This window comes from Chiloscyllium plagiosum, chromosome 5 (assembly GCF_004010195.1).
Source record: "Chiloscyllium plagiosum isolate BGI_BamShark_2017 chromosome 5, ASM401019v2, whole genome shotgun sequence".
Lineage (NCBI taxonomy): Eukaryota > Metazoa > Chordata > Chondrichthyes > Orectolobiformes > Hemiscylliidae > Chiloscyllium > Chiloscyllium plagiosum.
In genome coordinates, this window is record NC_057714.1 from 35,537,682 (window position 1) to 35,545,735 (window position 8,054).

Here is an 8,054-nt window from a genome sequence, read left to right on the forward strand (position 1 = left end):
GGCAACTCTTTTTTCCCAACAGCCTCAAATGTCAAGCATTAATAACAGTTCATGATCAGCCAGGATACCAAGTGATGACAGCCCTGACCAGAAAGTAGTGTTACTTGCCCAGATGGCTACTGATATTGATGACCACAATCACATTTCTGAGAGATGAGCTTCAGAGAATGCAGGTAAATGACTTCACCCCAAAGTGGGATCCCTAGGCACCAAGAAACCTCTAGTGGTCCTTACAATAGATTTTATAATACTTGTTCCCAGTAGTAACAGGGTATGTGCTAACTTTGAGAATGCATTTAAAAGCAAATGTAATTATCCAATTGCATAAGAAATAAATCATTGGTGAATTGAGAGTGGACATGCTCCAGTCCAAGAATTTCACTTATTTATTGACAAATGATTGCTGCATGATACCAACATATTCACAGTTTGGCTGTCCATAGTAATCCTTTTCATTTCACACACTAACAAGCCTCTGTAGCTCTGAAACTAATTCCCTGAGGTTTAATCAAAATGCAGGAGGTGATGAAAGCAGCGTCCTTTCAATAGGCATTGTTGTCTGATTGCAAAATTTGCAAGAAGATCCAATCTTTATTTTAAAAGTCCTTGGGGGAGATATTGGTTTTCATTAGCAGTACAAAACAAAAGATTTTATATCGATGAGTTATTTTTTTCCATGAAGTTTGTAGAATCAAAAGTTATGTAGATTTGCTCTGTGATGTTTAAAAGTTTTTGTTTGTCAACCAAATTTTTAAAATTTACAAGTAGCATTATGGTCTGTAAAAATAACAACATAGTCCAGTACCTTTGCCCAACTGTAGCAACATTGTCCCAATATGCGCGACATGACCAATATAAAATATAATTTACACCATTTTGTGGTGGCCAATCAGTTGGCATACTGAAAGTTTGGGGGGTCTTCCATCACGCGGTGGCGATTGCTAGTGAGACACTAATCTCAGCATCAGCTGACAGAAAGCTTTAAACCATTTCTAAGCAGCTACCTAGCAAGCACACAGTGCTCCTTTAAAGTCTGAAACCCCTCAGCATCTCAGAGTTGACATAGTTTCTTGCCCATGTGCTTCTCAGAGGCCTCAAGCCTTCCCAAAACAATGGCCTCCCTTCCCTTTCCACAACAATTCCAACTCATAGTGAGGGAAATTCTGAAATGGATAACTTCCAGTTTGGAGCCTGGGGCCTTGTTTGGATGCCACTAGCTGATTGTTATTCAATTCAACAAGGCAACACCAAATCACACATAAAATCATGGAAGTGAGCATTAACTCCGTGGTCAATGATCATAATTGGTTTCCTACTGTGTTCCCTGCTGCTGGTGTAATGCAGACTCAACACCCTCTCAACTCCATTGCACGCTAACTATACTATTTCCCCACTGCCTTTTGGCCTTCTCAAGTGAGCTTAATTAAATTCCATCTAGAATCTATGATATTTTCCACCAACCAACCGAGCACAGGAATGAATGCATTTTCTCCCTAGGAAACTATTTACCTATTGATCAATTTTTACTTAGACCTTAGACCCTGCTAGGTTTGGGCGGCAGGGAATAAAAATTCATCTATAAATTTAGTCTGCTCACAGGAAATGCTGTCAAACTGATGACTTGAAGAAAGCCTGTTTTAGGAAAAGGAAGAATTGTACTGCCTTAGGCTCATCAGGAGCCATATGGGAACAGCTGAGAACCTTTTCAAAGTGTGAACTCAAATTCCCTGTTACAGGTAATAATGGAACCATAGGTGGGCCACAGAAAACAGACAGTAGAGAAGAATACAGACCCCAACAGAATATAAAGGAATAGTGCAACATAGAGTCATAGCATCACTGAGTCATAGAGGATGGGAGGATGGAAACTAGGTCCAACCAGTCCATGCTGATCATGTTCGCAAACTAAACTAGTCCCACTTGCCTGCATTTTGGCACATATCTCTCTAAACCTTTCCTCGTTATGAACTTATCCAAATGTCATTTAAACAATTTAACTGTACCAGCATCCACCACTTTCTCTGGCAGTTCATTCCATACACGAACCACTCTCTGTGTAAAAATGTTGCCCCTCATGTCCTCTTTAAATCTTTCACCTCTCGCCTTAAAAATATGGCCCTAGTTTTGAACTCCATCATCATAAGGAAAAGACCCTTTTCATTCATCTGATCTATGCCCCTCATGATCTATAAACCTCAATAAGGTCACCCCCAACCTCCTATGCTTCAGTGGGAAAAGTTCCAGTCATTCAGTATATTTTTATATCTCATTCCTAGCAACAACCGAGTAAATCTTTTCTGAACCCTCTCTAGTTTAATAATATCCTTCCTATATGTCAGGGTGACCAAAACTGCACACACTACTCCAGAAGAGACCTCACAACAGTCATTCATCAATCAATTAATGTCACAGAAAACTCTTAGTACAAAACTTTTAATCTGAATTGATCTGAAATGTTAATGCAATATGAAATACTACAGATTTAATCATTATTATGTGAGGTATGCAAATTTTAAAAAAGACTAAAATAGATTTAATAGAAATGTAAACGCTATCACGCAATCATTGAAGGATGAGAAAATGGATTATAAAAAAATCAATCAATACAACAATGTAAAGAAAAGCTAGCACAAAACTATCAAATATAAACTTAAAAATGACACAACACCAGGTTATAGTACAACAGGTTTATTTCGAAGCACTAGCTTTCGAAGCACTGCTTCATCGTCAACTACCTGATGAAGAAGCGGTGCTTTGAAAGCTAGTGCTTCTAAATTAAACCTGTTGTACTATAACCTGGTGCTGTGTGATTTTTTCACTTTGTCCACCCCAGTCCAACACCGGCTCCTGCAAAATATAAACTTGTTACCATCAACAAAGCAGTTCTTTCAGATGAAAAGCTTTTGCTCTTGATTTGAGATGAAGAAAATGCATTAAACATCAAACTTCCACTGAGGAACAGTTATTTTAAGCCCCCTCTCCAATAGTTCTTTGCAATTGTATTTTCTTTTGAAACTGCTATAATTACATTGGTGGCCTTCTGAAAGGTCACAAATAAATAATAGTCCTAGCAACAAACAAGATAACAGACTCAGAAACCAACCACAAAATCTCAGTGCCACCACATCTGTTTTTTCTAAGCATAACAAAGAAAGCTAAAGTAAAAAACTCAACATAATTAGTACTAACCAGACAAATTACAATATCAGCAAATGTTTGGACGAGGATCACCAAGGTTAACTGCTGATAAAATAAACAATAAAGCTGAGAAGCTAAAACATGCTCCTCCTCTGTGTTGCTAAGAAACAGACCTCCTGCCGTCCTCTTATTGAATGGAAGAGACTTGAAAGTTATACTCTGACGCTAACTGAAAGCAATATTGTTCCACTAAAAACAGACCCAGGGTAATTTCAGTTCCAGTGCCCTGCACCCCTTTTATATTGGGTTCATAATCATCTATGTCTCTGTTTCTAATAATATAAAGATTGAAGAGTCTGGTAATATTGAAAATGTGACGTCTGCCTTTGCTTTAGCCAAAGTTGTAATTATAAATTTAAATAGCAATGGCACGAATTTACTGGATTGCTGGTTTAGATTAGATTAGATTATTTACAGTGTGGAAACAGGCCCTTCGGCCCAACAAGTCCACACCGACCCGCCGAAGCGCAACCCACCCATTCCCCTACATTTACCCCTTTACCTAACACTACGGGCAATTTAGCATGGCCAATTCACATGACCCGCACATCTTTGTGACTGTGGGAGGAAACCGGAGGACCCGGAGGAAACCCACGCAGACACGGGGAGAACGTGCAAACTCCACACAGTCAGTCGCCTGAGTCAGGAATTGAACCCGGGTCTCTGGCGATGTGAGGCAGCAGTGCTAACCACTGTGCCACCGTGCCGCCCACGCCACTGTGCCGCCCACAAGCGGTATTAAGCTGCTGTTGAAACCTTAACTTTAACAATGGAGTGTCTTTAAGAAATTGCTCTTGACTGGGCCGTGGTGAGGAGGACAATATTTATTTAAGAGCTTGAGCTGTGGCAAAAGTGGGACTGTGGATGTAACAGCACTTATTAAGACATTGGAAAACAGAAGGGCAAATTCACTACCTTTAACAAATAATGTGGAATTTTTAATAACTTATGGTCTGGAATTTCCAAAGACCCGACTGACATTATTCCAGCATGTAACTGGGACCTTGCAGAATACCCATTATAGCACACCCCCAAAGCAATTGCCTGGGAAATTGAAGTCTCTGCTGTGCAGAGGTAAGGAATAGAAAAGATTACTGCAAAGAATGAATGCATTTTCTCCCTAGGAAACTATTTAGCCTATGATAAAACGTTACTTAGACTCTGCTAGGTTTACAAAGTTAAAAATCACACAACACCAGGTTACAGTCCAACAGGTTTAATTGGAAGCACTAGCTTTCAGAGCATCGCTCCTTCATCAGGTGGTTGTGGAGGACACAATTGTAAGGCACAGAATTTATAGCAAAAGTTTACAGTGTGATGGAACTGAAATTATACATTAAAAAATACTTGATTGTTTGTTGAGTCTTTCATCTGTTTGAATACCATGATAGTTTCACTTCTTTCATGTGTAAATCACAAAACATTTTTTTAAAAGTTGCATTCTCAGGTTAACTATAACAATTGGTGTTAGCTAGACAATATGTTGAAGGTGTTAGCCCCCTGTGTTCTTCTGCCTGTGCCATAATGTTTAGGCTGATTCTAATCTAAAAAGTGAGATAACAGAGTCTTACATGAATTCATGCAGTTCTTGAGCAAAATACAATGTAACTCTGCAAGTACAAATTCACCCCACAAACATATATGTATATGTGTGCATGTAGCTGTGTGTGTGTGTGTGTGTGTCTGGGTTGAGGGTTTGTGAGTGCGAGAGAGAGTGGATATGTGTGTGTATGTGAATGTAGAGTAACTTAAGTGTGTGAAGGGGTGCATTCTTGAATGTGGGAGTGTGTGTATCTGTCGGAGTGTGTGTGTGTCTGGGGTGGGGGGTTGTGTGTCTGTGAGAGAACGTATATGTGTGTGCTTGAGTGTAGAGTGGTCTAAGTCTCTGAGAGGATGTATGTGTGAGTGTGGGAGTGTGTGTGTGGGTGTGTGTGATTGTCTGAGTATATGTGTGTCCATGTGTATGTAGGAGTGCCTCTGTATGTGTGTGTATGTGTGTGTGTGTGTGTGTGTGTAGTGCAATGGGTCACCTGTAGTGTGACATACAACCAAGGTCCCGGTTGAGGCCCTCCCTATGGGTACCGACCTTAGCTATCAGCCTCCACTCAGGCACTTTTCGCTGCTGCCTGTCCCGAAGTCCGCCTTGGAGGATGGTTACCCGATGGTCTGAGGTCGAATGTCCTGGGCCACTGAAGTGTTCCCCAACTGGGAGGGAACACTCCTGTCTGTTGATTATTGTGCGGTGCCCATACAACTCCATACAACCCTATCACATTAGGTGCTGCAAGACATGTCAGAGTGTGGAATGGATACCAGCAGTATGCATGGGGACACCTCACACTATGTACATGGCAGGTACTCAGGTGACTCAGCCAATATTGTCTATCTTATATGTTGCAGGCAAGGATGCCCTGAGGCATGGTACATTGGAGAAACCGAGCAAAAGCTACGGCGATGGATGAATGGGCACCGCACAACAGTTCTCTGGGCAATTAGGAATGGGCAATAAATGCTGGCTTGACCAGTGAATGTCCTCAACACATGAATGAATTAAAAAAGCTCCATTTTAATTGCAGCGAGGGCAGAGAGAACGATGACTGGGGGCTGCTGGGAAGGTAAGCAAACAATTTAAGAAGCTGAAATCATTGGGCAGTGGCTGAACCCGAGACACTACATGTGTAGTGTCTCCCACCTGCCCTCCTCCTCTAACCAAAAAAAAGACTGTGGTGTGTTGATAAGGTAAGGATTTTGGTAAGTTAAGGTAAGTTGATTTAAAAAAACTTCTCTTTCCTTTTTTGTAACTTCGGTCTCAACTTAAGCTTAAGATTTTAAATAGCAGGAGATCTCACACCCATGCTATGCTCTTCTTGCTCAACGTGGGAGCTCAGCGACACAGCTGGTGTCCTTGGCTCCTTCGTGTGTGGGAAGTATGTCCAGCTGCAGCTCTTGTTAGACTGCATGATGGTTCTGGAGCTGTGGATGGACTCACTTTGGAGCATACGGGATGCTGAGAGAGTCGTGGGTAGCATGTTTAGAGAACTAGTCACACCGCAGATTAGGATTGCTGCGGGAGAAAGGGAATGGGTGACTAAAAGGCAGAGAAAGAACAGGAAGGCAGTGCAGGTGTCCCCTGCGGTCATCTCCCTCCAAAACAGGTTTTGGATACTGTTGAGGAAGATGGCTCACCAGGAGAAGTTAGCAGTAGCCACGTTCATGACACTGTGGCTGGCTCTGCTGTACAGAAGGGCAGGAAAAAGAGTGATTCGGCTGTAGTCATTGGGGATTCAATTGTAAGGGGAGTGGATAAGCATTTCTGTGGTTGAAAATGAGACTCCCGAATGGTATGTTGTCTCCCAGGTGTACGGGTCAGGGATGTCTTGGATTGACTGCAGAAAATTCTCAAGGGGAAGGGTGAACAGCCAGTGATCATGGTGCATGTAAGAACCAATGCTATAGGTTAAAAAATGGGATGAGGTCCTACACAAAAAATTCAGGTAGTTAGGAACCAAGTTTAAAAAGTTGGACTTTAAAGGTAGTAATCTCAGGATTGCTACCAGTGCCACGTGCGAGTCAGAGTAGGAATGATAGAATATTCAGGATGAATGCGTGGCTTGAGAGATGGTGCAGGAGGGAGGGGTTTAGATTTTGGAACATTGGGACCGGTTCTGGGGGAGGTGGGACTATTTCAAATCAGATGGTCGACAGCTGGGCCGGACTGGAACCAATGTCCTTGGGGTGCTTTTGCTAATGCTTTTGGGGAGGGTTTAAACTAATGTGGCAGGGAGAATGGGAACCAAATGAGGAGGTTAGTGGACAGGAAGGTGATAGTAATGAAAGCCTGTAAGGAACTAGATAATGAAGTCAGTGTGACTAAAGGGAAGAGTATGCAGGAAGCGGCAGATGCACGCAGAGGGACTGGTGGTCTGAGGTGCAAGAAGTATGGTAGGTAAGGCAGATGAACTTAGGCTTGGAATAGTACCTGGGAGTATGATGTTATTGCTATTACTGAGACTTGGTTGAGGAAAGGGCATTATTGGCAACTAAATGTCCAGGATATAGATGCTTCAGGTGAGATAGAGAGGGAGGTAAAAGGGATGGCGGAGTTGCATGACTGGTCAAAGAAGATATTGCGGCTATGCTGAAGGAGGCCACTATAAAGGACTCGAGCAGTGAGGCAATATGGGCAAAGTTCAGAAATAGGAAGGGTGCGGTAACAATGTCGGGGCTGTACTACAGGCCTCCCAACAATGAACATGAGATAGAGATACAAATATGTAAGCAATTTATGGAAAGATGTAGGAGCAACAGTGTGGTGGTGATAGGAAATTTTACTTTTCCCAACATTGACTGGGATTCACTTAGTGTCAGAGGTTTGGATGGAGCAGAATTTGTAAGGAGCATCCAGGAGGTTTTCTAGAGCAATATGTAAGTAGTCCAATTCGTAAAGAGGCCATACTGGACCTGGTGTTAGGAAATGTGCCCGGCTAGGTGGTTGAAGTTTTGGTGGGGGATTACTTTGGGAATAGTGATCACAATTCCATAAGGTCTTGGATACTCAAGGACAAAGACGAGAGTGGTCCTAAAGGAAGAGTGCTAAACTGGGGGAAGGCCAACGATACTAAAATTCGGTAGGAGCTCGGGAATGTAGGGTGGGAGCAGCTGTTTGAAGAAAAATCCACATTTGGTATGTGGGAGGTTTTTAAAGAGAGGTTGATTCGAATTCAGGAAAGACGTGGTCCTGTGAAAATGAGATATAGAAATGGCAAGATTAGGGAACCATGGTTGACAGGGGAAATTGTGAGACTAGCTAAGAGGAAAAAGGATGTCTACATAAGGTCTAAGTGACTGAAGTCAGA

General features: G+C 42.2%; 1 protein-coding gene across 1 annotated transcript in view; it reads right to left on the reverse strand.

Annotated features, from left to right (window-relative positions):
- Nucleotides 1-3,219, reverse strand: part of si:dkey-30e9.6 (uncharacterized protein LOC564083 homolog) — a 36,885-nt gene extending 33,666 nt beyond the window's left edge. The window contains exon 1 of the mRNA XM_043689847.1: nucleotides 3,190-3,219. The gene's annotated coding sequence lies outside the window, so the exon portion shown is untranslated. The remainder of the gene's footprint in view (nucleotides 1-3,189) is intronic.
- Between the last annotated feature and the right edge of the window lie 4,835 nt (nucleotides 3,220-8,054).